This window comes from Vicugna pacos, unplaced genomic scaffold, assembly GCF_048564905.1.
Source record: "Vicugna pacos unplaced genomic scaffold, VicPac4 scaffold_20, whole genome shotgun sequence".
NCBI lineage: Eukaryota > Metazoa > Chordata > Mammalia > Artiodactyla > Camelidae > Vicugna > Vicugna pacos.
Window position 1 is genome coordinate 90,470,222 of NW_027328741.1, and position 11,238 is coordinate 90,481,459.

The window sequence follows — 11,238 nt, forward strand, 5'->3', positions numbered from 1 at the left end:
GCTTCATTGCAGCTCAGGTACTGATCCTTCAAAATGGATGCCTGAGTGGAGGGGAGGGAAGGGCAAGTGCTCACTAGCTAGGCCCAAACCTGGGAAAAGGCTTACCTGGGCTTGTTGAATTTTGGTCTGAATGGCTTGGGAATGCCCCTTGGGACGTGTGGATTCTCACGACCTCTTCCAAGAACAGGAGCGTTTTGATCATCTCTGCCATTTCTTCTCCTTCAGACGTCAGGGACCTTGGACCCGTTATTGGAGAAGAGAATTGAGGAACTTCCTCAAGTCCACGTTGGCACTCCGTATGTTTCTGCCTGTATCAGTGAGTTTCAATATGTCTCATGAATGTCTTTTGAGCCTGGTATCCTCTACAGCTGTCTCCACGCCAGTATTCTCCATTGTAGCAGAACATCTCTCATCCATGTGTTCGCATCTCTCCTCAATCCGTGCAGCCAGCTTTTCGGCCAGCTTCTCTTCGTGTCTCCCCTAAAGTCGACTTCACCAGGACTGGGCAAGTCTGAAAGTACCTCGGAGCCTGACCAGTAAGCTGATGACAGGCAGATCTTCCACTGTCTGCCCTTTCAGGTTCTGGAAACTGACCTGTGACCTCAGGTCTTTGGGCAGCAGCAGTATCTCGAACTTACACAGCTTCCCGGACCAAACACCTAAGCCAAGCTCCACAGAGGGCGGCAGCCCCTCCATCACACTGATCCACCCACAGAACTCTGCCCGGTTACCTAGGATCCAACAGCCACAACAAGCCTCGCGGTAAACACCAACATTCCACCTGGAATCCAACCGCTAACTGCCATCCCCAATGGCTGCTGCATCTTGTCAGTGTTGGGGGAGGGGCTGCATCCGACGAGAGGTTCCTAAGGTAAATGTGATTCTACCCACTAGCGTCCCATGGGCCTTTCTTCTTCCCTCTTTCCTTTTGTTCAGAGCTCTATGCACCGTACCAATGGAGGGAAGGGTGTCCCTTTTCAGTTGATGGTTTCACACGTCTTTAAACTTTCTAACAGTTCACAGTACACAGGGACCCACTAAAGGAGACTTATGTTCCTATAATATCCGTACACCCGGAATACATATGCGTCGCCTGATTTCTGCTGAAACACCCACACTCTCAGGACATGGATCCATTGGATTCATGGGGGCTGAAATTCCAAGAAATGAAACCAACCCCAATGTGCACTTTGCTGTCGGTCTCTTTTGCACTTAGTACACTTTGGCAGAGCTACTTGCCTTTGTTATAGGCTTCTTACATTTCTTCTCTACGTAGCCTAGAATATGGCATTCCTTCATCCTGTTGGAAGACATACAAGTCTACATCACGGACTAGGAAACCATTTGATTCCAAATCGGCATTAGTGTTAGGTCACGATATGCTCTTATGAATCAAAATTTACGAATATGAATGCACGCTTCTGATTTCCGAATACAAGTGTGCTGAGTACATGCAAGCCACGATACTGGGTCGATGCGTTCTGAATGACCCTTGACCTCACCTTGAGTATTTTCTTTTGAATGATCATGGTTCCCTTTGTATGTGTCAGCCAACCATACCATTTTGGTGCTTGTTTGTTGGTTTGATTCTTTGTTGGTCTTCTTCTCGCTTGTTTTGCAAACACGTCAGGCCATGCATCTCTCCTTTCGCTTCAAACAGAGTCAAATAAGCTGATTCACTTAAGAGAGTGCTTCCAATCACCTATGATTTCCTGCTTCCCTCTCCCATCTTTAGGGTTTTGATGTCCTCCTTAAGTTCTTCTTCTTTCTTCTCTGCCACACATGCTCTTCTTGCATTTCCAATAATGGTTTCTTCTTTCCATTCCATCTTGCTGCTTTTCTATTCAGGGGAGTTTTCTCGACCTTTCTTTTAGAAAAACTTTTGAACTGCTGAATTCTTTTAAGATTTGCCGGTCTGTAGAATTCTCTAGCTCTGCCGTTATTTGAAATGGTGTTCATGTGGCATAGGCTACCCTAGGTGGCAGCATTTGGCCATTCAGGATATGGTCTGTGTCCTGGCACTCCTCCCTGTCCTGCAATATTGCTGCCGAGATATCAGCTGAAACCCCTCTGGAGGTTTCCTTGTGACTATGTTGTTTCCTCCAGGTGCATTGTAAATCACTCGGATATTCGTGAACTTTGTTGATTTGAATCATACAGCTGCTGGTAGGTCTATTGGGATTCCACCTCCTTCGGATGCTGTGTAATTCCTGAATTCGCATAGATGATTCTTTCTTGGCTTTCAGCAAGTTTCAGTCTGATTTTTCTACAGATAAATTCTCAGACACTTTTTGTTTCTTTATCTCTTGCTTTTCCATCTGGGACTCATGATTTCTATTCTTTCATGCCCTGTCTTAACCCAGGGTTCAACTGCAATGTTTTCATTTGTTTGCACTTGCTTTCCTATGTCTGCTTCTGAACGAGGTTTTTCTCTTCCCCTGTCTTCAACAGTCATTCACGCGTCCCTCTGCATTATCTAGTCTGCTAAGGACTGAATTTTAGCCCTGATATTATGACAACCATTGAGTTTCCTGATATTTTTGGCTCGTGTTGAGACTTTCTCTTCCCCTTTTCTGGTATTCTGCCTTTTGTGATTCTGAGACACTGGTGTTCTTCAGTGTTTTCCTGACCTTCATTTTCAACACTTGTTCTGGATAGCGTTTTGCAGACTAGTTGTTTGAAAGCTTATCTTTTGCGCCTTCAATATCTTTGGAACTGAAAATGGTACTTCCTGTTTCTTTTACTGTTCTTCTTCATCTCTACTGGTCAGGTAATATCAGGTATCTATTGTAGACTTCTAGGGCTTTGTTAATTGAAAATTTTAGACTCTTGTCTCTACGCAATTCCATGGGATTTCTGTGAGGACAATTTCTCCTAGACATTGATGCCATAACCTGTACCTGTGTGTGTTGTTTGGTATATCTCCAATTGCTGGTGTTGCATTAGTTGTGATGAACAACCCATACTACTTCGATTAGCATAACTTCATTTTGATTATACTTATCTCACACTTCTGAAAGTGCACAGGACACTTCCTCTTGTGGAAATGAAGCTTCTAAAAGTTCTCAGCTCTGCATTCTTCTCTATGTCATTTTGGAGTGTTTCCAAAACAGCAAACTGAGAGTGCTCTTCTGCTTTTTATTGCCACGGGAATGTCCCAATGAAATCAGTTCTTTCCAGAGCTTCTCTGTCTACAGAAACACCAGTGGAAGCATATCTATGGATGTCACATATCAGGGCCTGCTGGAATGATCCCGCAGACCTTCCTTGTTGTCCTAGGTGCCGTACCGTGCCGGTGCCATCCAAAATGTAGCATCCGCCTTTGGGAGATAGTGCTGAAGGGAATGCTTCCTCTTCTCACGCTGTGGACTTGGACCACTCTCCCTTGTCCTCTCATCCTTGTGGCACGGGTGCACGAAGGCAACCACAGAGTTGTTGCGCATCCTGTGACTCAAACCAAACCATAATCCCAGCCCAGGTTATGAATGTAGCATATCCTAAGGCTTTTCATTCTGATTTCAAATTCAAGGCCCCCTGGATCCCTCAGACCAGATGCACGATATCTCTGATTCAGCCCCACACGTGCTCTATTGGCAAAATTCCCAATTGGTCCCTGGTCCTGCAGATGTACTGGGTGTGGCCATGGGACATATCGGTAATCGCAACCGCGCGACCAGTGTGGTTGATTTATTATTGGTACACAGTTCGGTTTGCTCTCTTGATTCGACCCACCACATCCCACAACGCACTCCAGATCCCTGAGACTCCGCGTGTGCCATCATCCGTAGCTCTATGCCTCACTGACCATTGCCTCTGCTACCTCAAATTTGGCAGCTTGGATCTTGGTCTCAGAATTAACTGTGGGGATATTTTGCGCTGGTTTCTTTGAGTTCTCTCAGCCAAGCATCTGCTGTGCACTCTTGTAAATCTCAGCACATCACCTTCAAACCCATGTCTCCTGTCCGCTTGAGAGTGTGCGTCCAAGTTAAACAGAGTTTCACCCTTGTTGCTCCATCACCAGGGGTCCGAACCTGCACTGGTTTCCATTCCCTGCTTTGCATTCTCCTGCTTCCAGGTGTCCTGAGGCCTCATCCTGTCTTTGGGAGTAACAGACCTCTCTTCGGCCAGTGTCCTATGCTAAGGGCTGGGTGAGTGGATGTTTCCATTGCTCTGTACATGGGAGCGAGTGAGTGCAGGTTGCACTTCTTCTCTGCCAACTGGGCATCGATGAATCAACACTACCCAGATACATTTCACAGAAATGTGATATTTGCTTAGCTCTTTGTTTCTATACAGCCGTGGTGGGAGGGATTGTCCGAAGACAACTATTTTGACATTGTGTTGATATCCCATTTGCAGTCTTTAAGAAGTTTAACAGAACTCATTTACATGTTTTGGGAGTTATACGAAAATGGAGTTATTTTTTGAAACACACTAAATCGACCTAGAAGCCAGACTTGTCAATTTTGGTAACATTGTGTCAGCTCTACGGAAAAGCTAGACAGATAGAATGCAAACTAGCAGTCCAAACTGTTCAAGGGGTCATGTCAGCTCTTTAAGGTTGAAGCCTCCGAAACCAACAGGAACCATGAAATAACTTTTGGAAACATGGAATAACCCCCAACCTTGGATACACTTGTGCATGTGGTGCCCTTTATCCCAATGACACCTACTGGCCAATGTTGGCATTTCACGGGGTAACATCCCTCTCTAGGAAAATACAAGAGGAAACAAACCAAATATATACATTTAGGTTTGAATCCAAAAGCACCTAGAGGCATTCTAGCTAGGAGAATCCTGCTGCAGTTATGCTAGTCTATTGAGAACCAGGTGTTTTTCTATCAGTGTTGAGAACGCTTAATCATCCGATCCTGTAGTTTAAAGCCATTTAACGCAACCAAGTCTGCACCCCCATGATATAGTGCCCCCGGGGGCTTGACTCAAGTGAAAGACGATCCACATAAGCTGTGTCTTTAATGTCATTGGCGACTTTTACAGTTCAGTTCACTTTCTGACTTGTACTATTTACCTTCACTGTCTTGAAAAACTGAAGCCTAATACAGATTCATGTTCAGTCAAAGATTCCCCTCACTTACCACACTCCCTTCACCCCAGGGAAGACATAAACACAACATTTGCTGAATCTAGCGGAAGGACATCGTTTCTAGGTGTGAGCTAAGTATTCAAGTTTACCTATTTCAGCCGAGACTATTTGACCTTTAAGGTGTTCACTGTTGTTCACAGAGAGTGAAGCTGGAGGAACTCTGATTCTAGGAGGGGCTTGCTCTTCTCGTAATGGCTTCATTGCAGCTCAGGTACTGATCCTTCAAAATGGATGCCTGAGTGGAGGGGAGGGAAGGGCAAGTGCTCACTAGCTAGGCCCAAACCTGGGAAAAGGCTTACCTGGGCTTGTTGAATTTTGGTCTGAATGGCTTGGGAATGCCCCTTGGGACGTGTGGATTCTCACGACCTCTTCCAAGAACAGGAGCGTTTTGATCATCTCTGCCATTTCTTCTCCTTCAGACGTCAGGGACCTTGGACCCGTTATTGGAGAAGAGAATTGAGGAACTTCCTCAAGTCCACGTTGGCACTCCGTATGTTTCTGCCTGTATCAGTGAGTTTCAATATGTCTCATGAATGTCTTTTGAGCCTGGTATCCTCTACAGCTGTCTCCACGCCAGTATTCTCCATTGTAGCAGAACATCTCTCATCCATGTGTTCGCATCTCTCCTCAATCCGTGCAGCCAGCTTTTCGGCCAGCTTCTCTTCGTGTCTCCCCTAAAGTCGACTTCACCAGGACTGGGCAAGTCTGAAAGTACCTCGGAGCCTGACCAGTAAGCTGATGACAGGCAGATCTTCCACTGTCTGCCCTTTCAGGTTCTGGAAACTGACCTGTGACCTCAGGTCTTTGGGCAGCAGCAGTATCTCGAACTTACACAGCTTCCCGGACCAAACACCTAAGCCAAGCTCCACAGAGGGCGGCAGCCCCTCCATCACACTGATCCACCCACAGAACTCTGCCCGGTTACCTAGGATCCAACAGCCACAACAAGCCTCGCGGTAAACACCAACATTCCACCTGGAATCCAACCGCTAACTGCCATCCCCAATGGCTGCTGCATCTTGTCAGTGTTGGGGGAGGGGCTGCATCCGACGAGAGGTTCCTAAGGTAAATGTGATTCTACCCACTAGCGTCCCATGGGCCTTTCTTCTTCCCTCTTTCCTTTTGTTCAGAGCTCTATGCACCGTACCAATGGAGGGAAGGGTGTCCCTTTTCAGTTGATGGTTTCACACGTCTTTAAACTTTCTAACAGTTCACAGTACACAGGGACCCACTAAAGGAGACTTATGTTCCTATAATATCCGTACACCCGGAATACATATGCGTCGCCTGATTTCTGCTGAAACACCCACACTCTCAGGACATGGATCCATTGGATTCATGGGGGCTGAAATTCCAAGAAATGAAACCAACCCCAATGTGCACTTTGCTGTCGGTCTCTTTTGCACTTAGTACACTTTGGCAGAGCTACTTGCCTTTGTTATAGGCTTCTTACATTTCTTCTCTACGTAGCCTAGAATATGGCATTCCTTCATCCTGTTGGAAGACATACAAGTCTACATCACGGACTAGGAAACCATTTGATTCCAAATCGGCATTAGTGTTAGGTCACGATATGCTCTTATGAATCAAAATTTACGAATATGAATGCACGCTTCTGATTTCCGAATACAAGTGTGCTGAGTACATGCAAGCCACGATACTGGGTCGATGCGTTCTGAATGACCCTTGACCTCACCTTGAGTATTTTCTTTTGAATAATCATGGTTCCCTTTGTATGTGTCAGCCAACCATACCATTTTGGTGCTTGTTTGTTGGTTTGATTCTTTGTTGGTCTTCTTCTCGCTTGTTTTGCAAACACGTCAGGCCATGCATCTCTCCTTTCGCTTCAAACAGAGTCAAATAAGCTGATTCACTTAAGAGAGTGCTTCCAATCACCTATGATTTCCTGCTTCCCTCTCCCATCTTTAGGGTTTTGATGTCCTCCTTAAGTTCTTCTTCTTTCTTCTCTGCCACACATGCTCTTCTTGCATTTCCAATAATGGTTTCTTCTTTCCATTCCATCTTGCTGCTTTTCTATTCAGGGGAGTTTTCTCGACCTTTCTTTTAGAAAAACTTTTGAACTGCTGAATTCTTTTAAGATTTGCCGGTCTGTAGAATTCTCTAGCTCTGCCGTTATTTGAAATGGTGTTCATGTGGCATAGGCTACCCTAGGTGGCAGCATTTGGCCATTCAGGATATGGTCTGTGTCCTGGCACTCCTCCCTGTCCTGCAATATTGCTGCCGAGATATCAGCTGAAACCCCTCTGGAGGTTTCCTTGTGACTATGTTGTTTCCTCCAGGTGCATTGTAAATCACTCGGATATTCGTGAACTTTGTTGATTTGAATCATACAGCTGCTGGTAGGTCTATTGGGATTCCACCTCCTTCGGATGCTGTGTAATTCCTGAATTCGCATAGATGATTCTTTCTTGGCTTTCAGCAAGTTTCAGTCTGATTTTTCTACAGATAAATTCTCAGACACTTTTTGTTTCTTTATCTCTTGCTTTTCCATCTGGGGCTCATGATTTCTATTCTTTCATGCCCTGTCTTAACCCAGGGTTCAACTGCAATGTTTTCATTTGTTTGCACTTGCTTTCCTATGTCTGCTTCTGACCGAGGTTTTTCTCTTCCCCTGTCTTCAACAGTCATTCACGCGTCCCTCTGCATTATCTAGTCTGCTAAGGACTGAATTTTAGCCCTGATATTATCACAACCATTGAGTTTCCTGATATTTTTGGCTCGTGTTGAGACTTTCTCTTCCCCTTTTCTGGTATTCTGCCTTTTGTGATTCTGAGACACTGGTGTTCTTCAGTGTTTTCCTGACCTTCATTTTCAACACTTGTTCTGGATAGCGTTTTGCAGACTAGTTGTTTGAAAGCTTATCTTTTGCGCCTTCAATATCTTTGGAACTGAAAATGGTACTTCCTGTTTCTTTTACTGTTCTTCTTCATCTCTACTGGTCAGGTAATATCAGGTATCTATTGTAGACTTCTAGGGCTTTGTTAATTGAAAATTTTAGACTCTTGTCTCTACGCAATTCCATGGGATTTCTGTGAGGACAATTTCTCCTAGACATTGATGCCATAACCTGTACCTGTGTGTGTTGTTTGGTATATCTCCAATTGCTGGTGTTGCATTAGTTGTGATGAACAACCCATACTACTTCGATTAGCATAACTTCATTTTGATTATACTTATCTCACACTTCTGAAAGTGCACAGGACACTTCCTCTTGTGGAAATGAAGCTTCTAAAAGTTCTCAGCTCTGCATTCTTCTCTATGTCATTTTGGAGTGTTTCCAAAACAGCAAACTGAGAGTGCTCTTCTGCTTTTTATTGCCACGGGAATGTCCCAATGAAATCAGTTCTTTCCAGAGCTTCTCTGTCTACAGAAACACCAGTGGAAGCATATCTATGGATGTCACATATCAGGGCCTGCTGGAATGATCCCGCAGACCTTCCTTGTTGTCCTAGGTGCCGTACCGTGCCGGTGCCATCCAAAATGTAGCATCCGCCTTTGGGAGATAGTGCTGAAGGGAATGCTTCCTCTTCTCACGCTGTGGACTTGGACCACTCTCCCTTGTCCTCTCATCCTTGTGGCACGGGTGCACGAAGGCAACCACAGAGTTGTTGCGCATCCTGTGACTCAAACCAAACCATAATCCCAGCCCAGGTTATGAATGTAGCATATCCTAAGGCTTTTCATTCTGATTTCAAATTCAAGGCCCCCTGGATCCCTCAGACCAGATGCACGATATCTCTGATTCAGCCCCACACGTGCTCTATTGGCAAAATTCCCAATTGGTCCCTGGTCCTGCAGATGTACTGGGTGTGGCCATGGGACATATCGGTAATCGCAACCGCGCGACCAGTGTGGTTGATTTATTATTGGTACACAGTTCGGTTTGCTCTCTTGATTCGACCCACCACATCCCACAACGCACTCCAGATCCCTGAGACTCCGCGTGTGCCATCATCCGTAGCTCTATGCCTCACTGACCATTGCCTCTGCTACCTCAAATTTGGCAGCTTGGATCTTGGTCTCAGAATTAACTGTGGGGATATTTTGCGCTGGTTTCTTTGAGTTCTCTCAGCCAAGCATCTGCTGTGCACTCTTGTAAATCTCAGCACATCACCTTCAAACCCATGTCTCCTGTCCGCTTGAGAGTGTGCGTCCAAGTTAAACAGAGTTTCACCCTTGTTGCTCCATCACCAGGGGTCCGAACCTGCACTGGTTTCCATTCCCTGCTTTGCATTCTCCTGCTTCCAGGTGTCCTGAGGCCTCATCCTGTCTTTGGGAGTAACAGACCTCTCTTCGGCCAGTGTCCTATGCTAAGGGCTGGGTGAGTGGATGTTTCCATTGCTCTGTACATGGGAGCGAGTGAGTGCAGGTTGCACTTCTTCTCTGCCAACTGGGCATCGATGAATCAACACTACCCAGATACATTTCACAGAAATGTGATATTTGCTTAGCTCTTTGTTTCTATACAGCCGTGGTGGGAGGGATTGTCCGAAGACAACTATTTTGACATTGTGTTGATATCCCATTTGCAGTCTTTAAGAAGTTTAACAGAACTCATTTACATGTTTTGGGAGTTATACGAAAATGGAGTTATTTTTTGAAACACACTAAATCGACCTAGAAGCCAGACTTGTCAATTTTGGTAACATTGTGTCAGCTCTACGGAAAAGCTAGACAGATAGAATGCAAACTAGCAGTCCAAACTGTTCAAGGGGTCATGTCAGCTCTTTAAGGTTGAAGCCTCCGAAACCAACAGGAACCATGAAATAACTTTTGGAAACATGGAATAACCCCCAACCTTGGATACACTTGTGCATGTGGTGCCCTTTATCCCAATGACACCTACTGGCCAATGTTGGCATTTCACGGGGTAACATCCCTCTCTAGGAAAATACAAGAGGAAACAAACCAAATATATACATTTAGGTTTGAATCCAAAAGCACCTAGAGGCATTCTAGCTAGGAGAATCCTGCTGCAGTTATGCTAGTCTATTGAGAACCAGGTGTTTTTCTATCAGTGTTGAGAACGCTTAATCATCCGATCCTGTAGTTTAAAGCCATTTAACGCAACCAAGTCTGCACCCCCATGATATAGTGCCCCCGGGGGCTTGACTCAAGTGAAAGACGATCCACATAAGCTGTGTCTTTAATGTCATTGGCGACTTTTACAGTTCAGTTCACTTTCTGACTTGTACTATTTACCTTCACTGTCTTGAAAAACTGAAGCCTAATACAGATTCATGTTCAGTCAAAGATTCCCCTCACTTACCACACTCCCTTCACCCCAGGGAAGACATAAACACAACATTTGCTGAATCTAGCGGAAGGACATCGTTTCTAGGTGTGAGCTAAGTATTCAAGTTTACCTATTTCAGCCGAGACTATTTGACCTTTAAGGTGTTCACTGTTGTTCACAGAGAGTGAAGCTGGAGGAACTCTGATTCTAGGAGGGGCTTGCTCTTCTCGTAATGGCTTCATTGCAGCTCAGGTACTGATCCTTCAAAATGGATGCCTGAGTGGAGGGGAGGGAAGGGCAAGTGCTCACTAGCTAGGCCCAAACCTGGGAAAAGGCTTACCTGGGCTTGTTGAATTTTGGTCTGAATGGCTTGGGAATGCCCCTTGGGACGTGTGGATTCTCACGACCTCTTCCAAGAACAGGAGCGTTTTGATCATCTCTGCCATTTCTTCTCCTTCAGACGTCAGGGACCTTGGACCCGTTATTGGAGAAGAGAATTGAGGAACTTCCTCAAGTCCACGTTGGCACTCCGTATGTTTCTGCCTGTATCAGTGAGTTTCAATATGTCTCATGAATGTCTTTTGAGCCTGGTATCCTCTACAGCTGTCTCCACGCCAGTATTCTCCATTGTAGCAGAACATCTCTCATCCATGTGTTCGCATCTCTCCTCAATCCGTGCAGCCAGCTTTTCGGCCAGCTTCTCTTCGTGTCTCCCCTAAAGTCGACTTCACCAGGACTGGGCAAGTCTGAAAGTACCTCGGAGCCTGACCAGTAAGCTGATGACAGGCAGATCTTCCACTGTCTGCCCTTTCAGGTTCTGGAAACTGACCTGTGACCTCAGGTCTTTGGGCAGCAGCAGTATCTCGAACTTACACAG

At 45.5% G+C, this 11,238-nt stretch overlaps 2 long non-coding RNA genes across 2 annotated transcripts; both read left to right on the plus strand.

Annotated features, from left to right (window-relative positions):
* Window positions 1-689: 689 nt before the first annotated feature.
* On the plus strand, window positions 690-5,619 carry LOC140693749 (uncharacterized). Its single transcript, XR_012069447.1, has 3 exons — window positions 690-871; window positions 5,245-5,315; window positions 5,524-5,619. It is a non-coding gene; the product is annotated as an uncharacterized lncRNA (long non-coding RNA).
* Window positions 5,620-6,008: 389 nt separating this feature from the next.
* On the plus strand, window positions 6,009-10,903 carry LOC140693759 (uncharacterized). Its single transcript, XR_012069457.1, has 3 exons — window positions 6,009-6,169; window positions 10,543-10,613; window positions 10,822-10,903. It is a non-coding gene; the product is annotated as an uncharacterized lncRNA (long non-coding RNA).
* The last annotated feature ends 335 nt before the right edge of the window (window positions 10,904-11,238 follow it).